Consider the following 13,408-nt stretch of genomic DNA (forward strand, 5'->3'; position numbering starts at 1 on the left):
CCTTGCAACCTCCCCAGCGCTTAGAACAGTGCTTCGCACATCATAGTAAGCGCTTAACAAATACCATCCCCATCCCCTCCGCCTTACCTCCTTCCCTTGTAACCTCCCCAACGCTTAGAACAGTGCTTTGCACATCATAGTAAGCGCTTAACAAATACCATCCCCATCCCCTCCGCCTTACCTCCTTCCCCTCCCCACACCACCTGTATGTATGTTTGTACAGATTTATTGCTCTATTTATTTTACTTGTACATATTCTATTTCTTTTATCTTGTTACCCATTCTCCCCCTCCCCACTGCACATGTATATATGTATATGTTTGTACAGATTTATTACTCTATTTATTTTACTTGTACATATTCTATTTATTTTATCTTGTTACTATGTTTTGTTTTGTTGTCTGTCTCCCCCTTCTCGACTGTAAACCCGCTGTTGGGTAGGGACCGTCTCTCTATGTTGCCGACTTGTCCTTCGCAACCGATTAGTCCGGTGCTCTGCACACAGTAAGCGCTCAATAAATACAATTGAATGAATGAATGTGTTGTTTTGTTGTCTGTCTCCCCCTTCTAGACTGTGAACCCGCTGTTGGGTAGGGACCATATCTACATGTTGCCGACTTGGACTTCCCAAGCGCCTAGTACGGTGTTCTGCACCCAATAAGCGCTCAATAAATACGATTGAATGAATGAATGAACAAGTGGGGGCGTCGGGGCGGGGGGGGCGTGGGGACAGGGATATGACAAGAGGGGAAAAGATCGAGTGCATCCTCAAAAGCCAGAGGATTAGGGAGGAAGACTTGTGGAAACATGAGTACGTGCATAGTGGAAACACATTAGCATAGGGGAGAACACCGTGAGCCCCCCGTGAGACAACCTGATCACCTTGTATCCCCCCAGCGCTTAGAACAATGTTTTGCACATAGTAAGCGCTTAATAAATGCCATTATAAAGAAACACCCTAGGGAAAGATTAAGTGTAAATTCTAATATTTGTCAAGCATTTTTCTAAGTGCTGGGGTAGATACAAGCTAATCAGGGTGGACATAGTCTCTGTCCCACATGGGGCTCACAGTCTTAATCCCCATTTTACTCAGGCGCGGAGAAATGAAATGATTTGCCTAAGGTCACACAGCAGATAGGTGATGGAGAGGAGATTAGAACCCAGGTCCTTCTGACTCAGGCCAGAGTTCTATTCACTAAGCCATGTTGCTTCTTCGCTGCTCCTAGAAGAAATTCTTTTCCTATTCCCCAGACTCCTCCCCAACACTTCCATAATGCTTTGTTCACGAAGTGGGCTGCAATTCAGATACTATTTTGGAGCTTTTTCCCCCACAAATATGGTATAGATAATCCATCTTCCACTTTCAATCAATCGTATCTATTTGGCACTTACTGTGTGCAGAGCACTGTACTATTTACTATAGTAAGACAGAGTTGGTAGAAACGTTCCCTGCCCACAATGAGCTTACAGTCTAGAGGAGACTGTAGGGTTCACTTTCATTCTTTAATTCAATTGCATTTATTGAGCACTTACTGTGTGTAGATCACTGTACTAAGCGTTGGAAAGTACATTTCAGCAACAGAGACAATCTCCTAACCAACAATGGGCTCACAGTCACCTGATACGGAACTTTCCTTTACAGGTGCTAAGATGCCCTGCCACACTAAAAAGTTTATGAGTTTGAGAAGCAGTGTGACCTAGTAGAAAAAGCCCTAGGGTTGGGAGTCAGAAGGATCTGGGTTTTAATTCTGACTCTGCTACTTGTCTGCTGTGTGACCTTGGGCAATTCCCTTCACTTCTCTGTGCCTCAGTTACCTCATCTGTAAAATGGGGAGTAAGACTGTAAGCTTATGTGGGGCAGGAAGTGTGCCCAACCTGATTACCTTGTATCTACTCCAGAGCTTAATACAGTGCCTGGCTCATAGTAAGCACTAAGCAAATGCCATAAAAAAGGGAGAAAAGTGTGTGAGTGTCGGGGGGAACGGAAAGCGATAAGAGAGAGAGGATTGATGAAAGTAGCAGGGAGACCTGTCTAGACGGGAGAATTTCAGGAGATTCAGGACAAGTCTGACAGGTGAATATTTGGAAGAGAACAGTTCCTTTTCCTTTTCCTCTCTGCTGGAAGGAGAGATGAGTTTTGGAGAGAGCTTTGCTTTCAGTGGGATATCATGGAAGTTGATCTCTCTTTCGTGATTATTTCTCACAGAAGGGGGCTCTGAGATCCTGCCAAACCAGAGCAGAAGAGAGGAGGCAGGAGGTACAGGAGGTGATAATAAATGTCCCGCAGTAGGCAAACGGTGAGACCAAGGGGGGCAGTTGATCTTTCTGAACGCTTAGTACAGTGCACTATACCCAGTGCATGCTCAGCAAATGCTATTACTGCAATTACTGGAGCAAGACCACAAGAGAGGGGACCACATGATCGAGATCTGGGGGTTTCAAGGGTATCGTAGAGAACATCTCACCAAACCCCTTTCCCCCGCTGGTGTCACAATAGGGCGTTTCTGGCCTTTCCGGGACATTACATTGCGGCAGTAATTGGTTGTTAGAGGTAGTGACACAGATGGAATGATTCACATGGAGATTTTATCCTCTGGATCGCTTACCGAGGTGACACCGTCTCGTCAGCAAGGAAACAAGGCCAAAAACAGCTCTAGAAAAGGGAAAAAAATAAATCTCAAGCAGAATTTCTTATGCCCAGATGCACCTGTTCAAAAGCATGAAGGTTTCTTTTGGATGAAGATGCTTCAGAGTTGAAGAAGTATTCCTTTCAAACTTTCAGATCCAACAGAATAAATCCCAGCTAAACAGATCCAGTAATCCGGACTGGGGAGGGAATCAGAATGAAGTGTCTCCTTCAGACTTGCTCCTTCTGCCCTTTCTCCCTCCCAGCCCCAAAAGCACCCATGTACATACCTGTAATTGTATTTATCTCTTTGCTCTTCCCGCCTCCCAACCCCAAAGCACTTATGTACATATCTTTAATTGTATATACTTGCATTGATGTCTGTTCCCCCAACTCGAGACTGAGAGCTCGTTATGGGCAGGGAATGTCAGTTTATTGTTGCATTGTTCTTTCCCAAGAGCTTAGTACAGTGTTCTGCACACAGTAAGCGCTTAATAAATATGATTGAATGAATGAACGAATGAGAAGTGTCTTGGACACATCTCAGGAAGGAGGCAATAGAGAGATGTTAAAGAGAAATGGGGAAGCGGCTTAGTCTAGTGGATAGAGAATGGATCTGGATGTCAGAAAAACCCAGCTCCGCCACTTATCTGCTGTGTGAACTTGGAAGAGTCACATAACTTCTCCGCGCCTCAGTTGCCTCATCTGTAAAATGGGGATTAAGACTAGAAGCCCTCCGTGGAACAGAAACTGTGCCCAACCCAATTACCTTGTATCTTCCCCAGCGCTTAGTACAGTGCCTGGCGCTTAACAAATACCACAGTTATGTTAAAAGCCAACCATTAAGTCCTGAAGTCTTGTTGAAACCAAGTGTGAGAAGGGCATCAAATCACTTTCCGATCTACATCATCTTTGGTAATCTGTAAAGCGCGGTATGCCCCGATCCGCTTCCCAAAAGCCCAGTGCGAGGGAAAAAATAACTTTCAGGTGGAAGGTCTGCCTGCCTCGCCCTCTTGGCTAATCAAAGTCAATCATGACCGGCTGGGTTTACCTTTGCTTGCTCAGAAGCCTTCCCCAATTTCTGCCTCTCCAGGCCACTGCCCCTCCCCACCCACCGTGGGGAGAGGGGGCATTGGTTCCTACCAGCCCCCCAATATGGGTGAGCTGAAAGATTTTCATTTCCCTTGGTGGTTGAGGATTTTGGAATCGTGGGGGGCGGGCAGCTTGCATTTAGGGTCTGGGAAGTTTCGACCATGTCCAGGGTGTTTGTCCGAAAAGACTTCTTGTCTGCTTACTGAGTGGCCTGGATTGCAAAGACAACAGGAATGAAATGCGGCCCATGGGCTCAGTAGAAAAAGCCCGGGCTTTGGAGTCAGAGGTCATGGGTTCAAATCCCAGCTCTGCCAACTGCCAGCTGTGTGGCTTTGGACAAGTCACTTAACTTCTCTGTTCCTCTGTTACCTATCTGTAAGATGGGGATTAAGACTGTGAGCCTCCCGTGGGACAACCTGATCACCTTGTAACATCCCCAGTGCTTAGAACAGTGATTTGCACATAGTAAGCACTTAATAAATGCTATCATTATTATTATTATTATTAAGTGGAAAAAAGGAGTGTGCCCAGACAGGTGCCCCTCCCCTTAAACAGTCCTCCCCCCAACCACGCCCCCCACACTTTCCCTACACACCTATTTTCAGCTTTCTGATCCATCCAGGTCTAACTGCTGATACAGCTGACCCAAACAATAATAATTCCAAATTATGGTATTTATTTGAGCACTTACTCTATGCCAGGGACTGTGCTAAACTTGGGGGTTTCTAGATCATAAGCTCTACCATAGTCTTTGTTTCACATGGGGCTCACACTCTAAGAGGAAGGGGCAACAGAACTGAAGTCCCACTTTACAGAAGAGGAAATGGAAGCACAGAGAAATGAAGCAACTTGTCCGAGATCACCCAGCAGGGAAGTGGCAGAACTGGGATTGGGAATCAGGTCTCTTGACTCTTAAGTCCACGCTCTTTCCGCTTGGCTGCCTGGCTTCCAATTTACCTCATCTGTAAAATGGGGATTAAGACTGTGAGCCCCCCATGGGACAACCTGATCACCTTGTATCCTCCCCAGCACTTAGAACAGTGCTTTGCACATAGTAAGCGCTTAACAAATGCCATTATTATTAGTCCTCTTCCCGTCCCATTTAGAGAACAAAATGGGATTGAGAGCCCCCCTAGCCATGGGGAAGGCACCTCCAAATCTCCCATAATGGAAAGTGGAGCCAAACCTGGAACCCTCCTCTAGGGAGAAACCATCACCTACTGTTCAGTGGGCTGGACCAAAGGGGAGATCCTGGCGGAGCTCCCAAAACCTGTCCGCGAGCCAGCTCTAGCCACCCTAATGGAAAAGCCCAAGGCTGCAAGCTTGGGAAGCTTGGGTGGGAACATTTCCCACCTCATCGCTCAGGGAGCATTACATAACCATCCATCACAGCATCAACGCGAAGGACCTTGAGTCCGGGCTAACCTGTCCTCAACTACAGGACGCCAGAAGGAAGAGGGAGGGAGGGAGGCGATGATGAAGTGCAGATCCTGCCTTAAGGAGGGTGGGCTTGGCCATCAGGAGAGTCCAGATCCCAGCCCCATTTCTCAGCTGCCCTGGACCTCAGGTAGGACTCTTCCCTGTTGCCCGGAGCAGCATTCTATGCCAGAAGTTGCCAGGTGGCACTTCTTGTCCATCTTCCCTCAGAGGGTAGCTCCCCTTAGAAGCAGCATGGCTCAGAGGTCATGGGTTCAAATCCCTGCACCGCCAATTGTCAGCTGTGTGACTTTGGACAAGTCACTTCACTTTTCTGTGCCTCAGTTCCCTCACCTGTAAAATGGGGATGAAGATGGTGAGCCCCCGGGGGACAACCTGATCACCTTGTAACCTCCCCAGTGCTTAGAACAGTAAGCGCTTAATAAATGCCATCATCATTATTATTATTATTATTATTCAGAAGCCCTAGTGTAAAGAGCCTGGGACTGTGAGTCAGGACCCGTAATTTCCAATTCTTTTTTTTTTTAATTGTATTTGCTAAGCACTTACTCTGTGCTAGGCACTGTACTAAGTACTTAGGTAGATAGAAGACATCTTGTTGGGGTAGGTGACAGCTCCAGACAACTTGGTGGTCATTGCTATAACACGCAAGGAGGTTAGCAGGGAAACTAGTGCTGCAGTGGAGATTAGCAGCAGGGGTTTAGCAATAGATGCTATTATTGTCAAATCCTCTAGACTGTAAGCTTATTGCAGGCAGGGAATTGGTAATAATAATAATGGCATTTATTAAGCGCTTACTTTGTGCCAAGCACTGTTCTAAGCGCTGGGGGGAATACAAGGTAATCAGGATGTCCCACGTGGGGCTCACGGTCTTCATCCCCATTTTACAGATGCGGTAACTGAGGCCCAGAGAAGTGAAGTGACTTGCCCAAAGTCACACAGCTGACAAGTGGCGGAGCCGGGATTTGAACCCATGACCTCTGACTCCAAAGCCCGGGCTCTTTCCACTGAGCCTGAATTGGTCTGTTATAGTGTACTCTCCCGAGCATCTAGTACAGTGCTCAGCACAAAGTAAACACTCATTAAATACGATTGATTGATAGAAGTGGAGTTGCAGCAGGGCCTAGCAGTAGAGGCTACCAGTAGAGGCTGAAGGGGAGGCTATGATTGGACGTTAGCAGTGGGGGCTAGCAGATGCCCAGCACTTAGAACAGTGCTTTGCACATAGTAAGCGCTTAACAAATGCCATCATTATTATTATTATTATGAGGCCACCAGTTGAGCTGACAGTAGAGGTCATCAGTGCAGTGGAGGTTAATGATGGGGACCAGCAGTTGAGGCTAGCAATTCAGCCTCCATTAGAGGCTAGCAGTAGAAGCTGCAGGGGAGGCTGAGGTGGAGACCATGGTCCTTGCCTCTAATAACAATAATAACAATAATGGCATTTATTAAGCACTTACTATAATAATAAGAATGATGGTATTTGTTAAGCACTTACTATGTGCAAAGCACTGTTCTAAGTGCTGGGTAGGTTAGAAGGTGATCAGATTTTCCCTGGTGGGGCTCACAGTTTTAATCCCCATTTTACAGATGAGGTAACTGAGGCCCAGAGAAGTTAAGTGACTTGCCCAAAGCCACACAGCTGACAGTTGGCGGAGACGGGATTTGAACCCATGTTCTCTGACTCCAAAGCCCAGGCTCTTTCCACTGAGCCATGCTGCTTCTCTTGACTGTAGACTTCTCTTGATTTATCTAGACTGTAAGCTCCTTAGTAATAATAATAATAATGATGGCATTTATCAAGTGCTTTATTAAGTGCAGAGCACTGTTCTAAGCCCTGGGGATCTTACAAGGTGATCAGGTTGTCCCACGGGGGGCTCACAGTCTTAATCCCCATTTTACAGATGAGGGAACTGAGGCACAGAGAAGTGAAGTGACTTGCCCAAAGTCACACAGCTGACAGTTGGAGGAGCTGGGATTTGAACCCATGATCTCTGACTCCAAAGCCCCTGCTCTTTCCACTGAACCAAGCTGCTTCTCCTTGTGGGCAGGGAATGTGTCTGTTTATTGTTATATTGTACTCTCCCAAGTGCTTAGTACGGTGTTCTGGACACAGTAAGCGCTCAATAGATACGATTGAATTCATTCATTCATTCAATCATATTTATTGAGCGCTTACTGTGTGCAGAGCACTGTACTAAGCGCTTGGCCATCCTGACTGTGGTCCCAGATGGACGGGCCTGTAAACTGAGCAGGCAGCTGGGGTCCGCAGCTGAGGAGAACACTGGCTGCAAGGCACATCTCCTTCCAACCCTTCTTTGACTTCGGCAACGCTAAACATTTTGAAACAGCATCCTCGGGGAACAGCCAAGCGGCCTCTTGGCAGCTTGTGTGTTATTCCACATTGCCTATTTTTGTGTTCTAAATCCCGCCACCTCGAAGCAGCCGCCGAGGGGGCGGAAGGAGAACACATGGACCTTCCACAGGGGCAGGGGTGGGGAGGGTGGAGATAGCTTCTCTAAAGATGGCCACCATATGGAATCCAAGGGGAAAGGAAGATTTTCCTCAGCTGGCCCACATTTCAACGGGTAGCCGGCGAAAATCTCACCCATCTGGGCTGTTAGTCACCAAAAGACAATGGAGACATTTTGGGGTGGGGCCTGGGAGGAGTGGATGGACAGATACTCTCCCCCTCTCCATCCCCCCCATCTTACCTCCTTCCCTTCCCCACAGCACCTCCATATATGTTTGTATATATTTATTACTCTATTTATCTTGTACATATCTATTCTATTTATTTTATTTTGTTAGTATGTTTGGTTTTGTTGTCTGTCTCCCCCTTCTAGACTGTGAGCCCACTGTTGGGTAGGAACTGTCTCTGTGTGTTCCTGACTTGTACTTCCCAAGCGCTTAGTACAGTGCTCTGCACACAGTAAGTGCTCAATAAATACGATTGATTGATTGCCTTCAGGGATGGGTCTTATCTGGGCCAGACACTTTACTTCTCTGTGCCTCAGTTCCCTCATCTGTAAAATGGGGATTAAGACTGTGAGCCCCACGTGGGACAACCTGATCACCTTGTATCCTCCCCAGTGCTTAGAACAGTGCTTTGCACATTCATTCATTCATTCAATTGTATTTATTGAGCGCTTACTGTGTGCAGAGCACTGGACTAAGCGCTTGGGAAGTCCAAGTTGGCAACCTATAGAGACGGTCCCTACCCAACAGCGGGTTCACAGTCTAGAAGGGGGAGACAGACAACAAAAGTAAACATATAAACCAAATAAAATAAATAGAATAAATATGTACAAGTAAAATAAATAGAGTAATAAATCTGTACAAACATATATGCAGGTGCTGTGGGGAGGGGAAGGAGTTCTGAGGTAGCCTAGAGGAAAGGTAACAGCCTTGGAATTCAATCAATCAATCAATTGTACTTATGACAAACTCCATCGCCTTTCTGGGCCTCAGTTTCCCAGTCTGTAAAATAGCGACAGCCTGTGGGGAACAAGGTGCTCTATAAATAAATATTTTCTCATCATCTGGATCCACGAGCACAGCCCTTCCACCAGACTAGTGATTCTGTGTACCAATTATGAAGCTTTCATCTTTTTAATGGATCGTAACACCCATAAGCTCTTTGTGGGCAGGGAATGTGTCTGTTGTACTCTCTCAAGTACTTAATATAGTGCTCTGCGAACAGTAAGCATTCAATAAATGGGATTGAGTGAATAAATAAAGATTTTTCCCTAACTGGCTACAAATGAGAGAGAGAGAAAAAAAATCACCCTAAGGAATGAAAAGGAACCAGTCAAGAGATAGGAACTTCTTTTAAAGCAAGATTCCAGAAACTCTGTAACTAGGGAAGGATAAATCAATCAATCATCAATGGTATTTATTGAAACCTTACTGTATTTATTGAAACCTTACTATGTGCCAAGCACAGTACTATGCACTTAGGAGAGTACCATATAACACTGTCGTCAGACATGTTCCTTTCCAACAAGGAGCCTACAGTCTAGAAGGGAAGACAGATATTAAAATAAATGACAGGTAGAGGAAGCAGCAGCAGATTTTAGGGATGTAGACATAAACACATCAGAATCAGGAAACTGGGAGTCAGGAGTCCTGGGTTCTAATCCCCACTCGGCCACTTCTCAGCACCTCTTTTCTATTTTGTAGACTGTGAGCCCCGCGTGGGATAGGGACTGGGTCCAATCTGATTATCTCATATCTACCCCGGCGCTTAGCCTAAGCGTTTAATTCCACAATTATCATTCTAATCCCAGATCTCATTAAGCTATTTCACGCTCCTGCTTTTTGCTCATCCCCCTCCTAGTCTGGTTCTATGTTAAAACTGAATTCAATATCATTTGCTTCTTTCTAACCCCATCACTGGAGAGATGGGCTCCTAGAATGTCCACTTCTAGCAAGAAAAATGTTTGTTTCTATGTGAGCTATAAAGCCATGTGAGCTATAAAGCGTCCGTGGGTGTGATTGCTTAATTATCAATTAATTAATGGATTAATTAATTCAATCAATTAATGGTATTAGTGAGTACTTACCGTGTACAAAGCACTATCCTAAACGTTTGGGAGATTACTGTAGAGGCGGTAGACGTGATCCCTGCCTTCGAGGAGTTTACAGTCTAGTGGGGGAGAGAGACACTAAAATACATCACAGGTAGGGAAAGCAACAGAGGATAAAGATATGTATGCAAGTGCTGTGGGGCCAGAGTGGGAGGAGAACCAAAGTGCTTGGGGAATAAGAATAAGACAACTTGTACTTCCCAAGCGCTTAGTACAGTGCTCTGCACACAGTAAGCATTCAATAAGTACGATTGAATAAGATGAAATCTGTGAAAGCACCTTGAGGTCTTCAGAAAAGGCTGTTGTGCCGCTATAAAGAAGAATCTCTCCATTTTCTATTATCTAATGCCTTAATCTTCTCCCTTTTTTGATGATTTTCAAGATTTCTTTTGAAAGATGGCTTTGCAGTCAGCAGCTGAACTGAACACTTTTGCAGATGAGAAGGGAATTCTCAGGAAAATTGATGCTTTCCGAGAGGCAAATGCCCAAGCTGATGAAGGTCGGTTTCCATCGTCTTGTCCAGGCTGAAGGAAAATGAAAGATCCAAACCCCGGATATTTGGAAGGCGGCGAGGGGAGCCTGGGAAGTTACCGTGGTAATTCCCTGCCCTTCCAGAAGAAAGAGGTGGGGAGGTGTCCAACAAATAGGGAAGAATTGTGGCCTAGTGGAGAGAGCATGGGTCTGGGAATCAGAAGGACCTGGGTTCTAATCTCTCATCTGCCACGTTTATGCTGTGTGACCTTGGACAAGTCATTTCACATAATAATAATAATAATGATGGCATTTGTTAAGCGCTTCCTATGTGCAAAGCACTGTTCTAAGCACTGGGGAAGATACAAGGTGATCAGGTTGTCCCACGTGGGGCTCACAGTCTTAGTCCCCATTTTACAGATGAGTTAACTGAGGCACAGAGAAGTGAAGTGACTAGCCCAGACGTGCCCAAGGTCACCCAGCTGACAAGTGGCGGAGCCGGGATTAGAACCTCTGACCTCTGACTCCTAAACCCGTGCTCTTTCCACTGAGCCACTTTGTATCACAGTCCCTGTCCAACATCATCATCATCATCAATCGTATTTATTGAGCGCTTACTGTGTGCAGAGCACTGTACTAAGCGCTTGGGAAGTACAAGTTGGCAACATATAGAGACAGTCCCTACCCAACAGTGGGCTCACAGTCTAAAATCCCCATTTTCCAGATGAGGTAACTGAGGCACAGAGAAGTTACCTCGTCTATAAAATGGTGATAAAGACTGAGAGCCCCTTGTGGGACATGGACTGTGTCCAACCTGATAAGCTTGTATCTACCCCGGAGCTCAGTACAGTGCCTGGCACATAGTAGACGCTTAAACAAATACCTTAAAAAAATAAAGAGCTCTTTCTCTATGGGAAGAAAGCGCCACCTAACGGCCGGGCGAGGAACAGCAGCAGGGCAACCTGCCACTCTCCATAAAATAATAATAATTAATAATAATAATGATACTAATAATAATAATAATAATAATAGCATTTATTAATCGCTTACTCTGTGCTAAGCACTGTTCTAAGCGCTGGGGGGATACAAGGTGACCAGGTTGTGATGTGACTCATCACATCGGATGCTCTGCATCACAGAGCTGCAAAGCACGGACACACACACATACACAAAGACACCCGCTCTGGGTGCCCAGAAAACCAGTGCCCAACTTCCTTCCCAACAACCCTGGGTGGTCAAGATGGCGAGTAACACAAACAGATGGACCTGAAAAAATGAACAATAATTCTGCACTTCTAAAAAAAGCATTTAACCCTCGCACAAGAGCTACCTTATAGTTTCCATTTCAAGAGTACAAGGTATAATGGTGGATTGATTAGGGTTTTTAAAATTCGAATTTGTGAAGTCATAACAACTGTAGTATCTGCTAAATGCTTACTGTGTGCCAAGTACTGCTCTAAGCGCTGGGGTAGATATATACGATAATCAGGTTCACGTCTCACAAGGGGCTCAGTGTCTAAAGGGAAAGAGCTGCCCCAAAAGAGCAAAAAAAACCCCTAAAACTCAGATTTTAGAGGTCACTTTTTGCCCCTAGGCCCAAATATTCAAGAGAAATCCAGCAAAACATTACCTTCACCTGATCAGTGCCCGTTTCTGAGCACTTCTCTAAACACTTTTGCATTTTCAACCGCTCGTGGCCGTTTGGTACATCACGAGTCACACACTCTTATTTGAGCAATTCTTCCTATTTGTGAACATCTGGTTCCCCGTTAAAATATAAGCTCGTTCAGGGCAGAGAATTTGCTTTCTCTCTTAATTTCACACACTAGCTCCAGGGCACTGCACACAGAAGGTGCTCAATAAATACAACTGGCGGATTAATTTGGGTGCTCAGAAAATAAGGAGCACAGGAGAGGAGGGTGATTTTTTTTTTTCCTGGTCTACAAGCAGTATCTCCCCTCAGGACTCAGTGGAGAACAAGAAAGAAGAAAACAGAGAGCAAGAAACCAATGTAGGTCCTTTGTGTAGGCTGAGCTATGCATCTCATCTTGGTCCTTTCTGTAGGCTGAGCTATGCATCTCTGCCTGGTAAAAACAATGATATTTTCATGGTAAAAAAAGGCATCAATTGGTACAGATTGAGTCGCTATAATTGTACCTCCTATAAATAGTAACCAAATAGTGAGAATTTTTTTTTAAAATGCCTTCATGCTGGAAACACGATTAAAACTGGCGCACGCCATGTGTTTGATTTCCATAAATATATTTTATTTATTCTTTACAGTTGCTTTAATATCCTCTGATCCATCAAAACTTGAGTCCTCTGGAACCCAACACCTGCTGCTGCCTGGGAACAGCTAAAATGTTTAGGAGAAAAAAGCCACTCCTCGCCGATGGGGCTTGGAGAGACAGACGGCATTTCCGGAGGAAAAGGATCTGCTGCCGCTCTGGCTCGAAGCGTGGACGGGAACGCTTTTAAGTCTTTTCCCCTGTGGGATACTGCCGATTGGCATCTTATCAAGCAGTCCCTTCCAGGAGTTTTTTGTACCCCCAAAAAACCACTGCTCCTTAAACCCTCTTAGCTGGTTAAGGGGAAGTTGGGTTTTCTCTTCAGGGCAGCAATGGAAACCAGGGGAGAGACCAAAGCAGCTGACGCCCGGTTTTCCCCTCTTGGGGGTAAAGTCCTTGGGGCCTGTGAAGGGCAGGAGCTTTGAGGTGAACAGAAATCCAGTCCCCTGGCTGGTTCTCTCTCCCTCCTCACAGGGCCAAGCCACAATCCCTCCCGTCTCCTCCCAGGGGCTCCCGCGGATCCAGCAGTTTTGGAGGCCCTCTGAGCCGATTTTGCCCAACTCCTTCCATCAATATTTTCCTCCTCGGGTTCCCAGGTGGTTACCTCGGTTACCCCGTTTGATTCCTTCCCTCTCCCCGCGGACGCCACGGGGGAGCCCTTCCAAATAGAAAGGAGATCCAAAATGGCAGGTGGTCTCCATGGCAACCCCGAGGCCCAGGGAGGAACCCGGGTGGTCTCAGGAGATCAGTCTTAGGAGACGAGTTCCAAGTCCGGAAGCTTGCCCAGGTGGCTTCGGGGCAAAGAGCTGTGGGGTAGGGGAAAGGGCAGGCAAAGCACGAGTCCTCTTCCCAGTCGGGCAAGGAGAAGACAATGGCACCAAATCCCACAATCAGAGCGGGGATTT

Source organism: Tachyglossus aculeatus, chromosome 10, assembly GCF_015852505.1.
Source record: "Tachyglossus aculeatus isolate mTacAcu1 chromosome 10, mTacAcu1.pri, whole genome shotgun sequence".
NCBI lineage: Eukaryota > Metazoa > Chordata > Mammalia > Monotremata > Tachyglossidae > Tachyglossus > Tachyglossus aculeatus.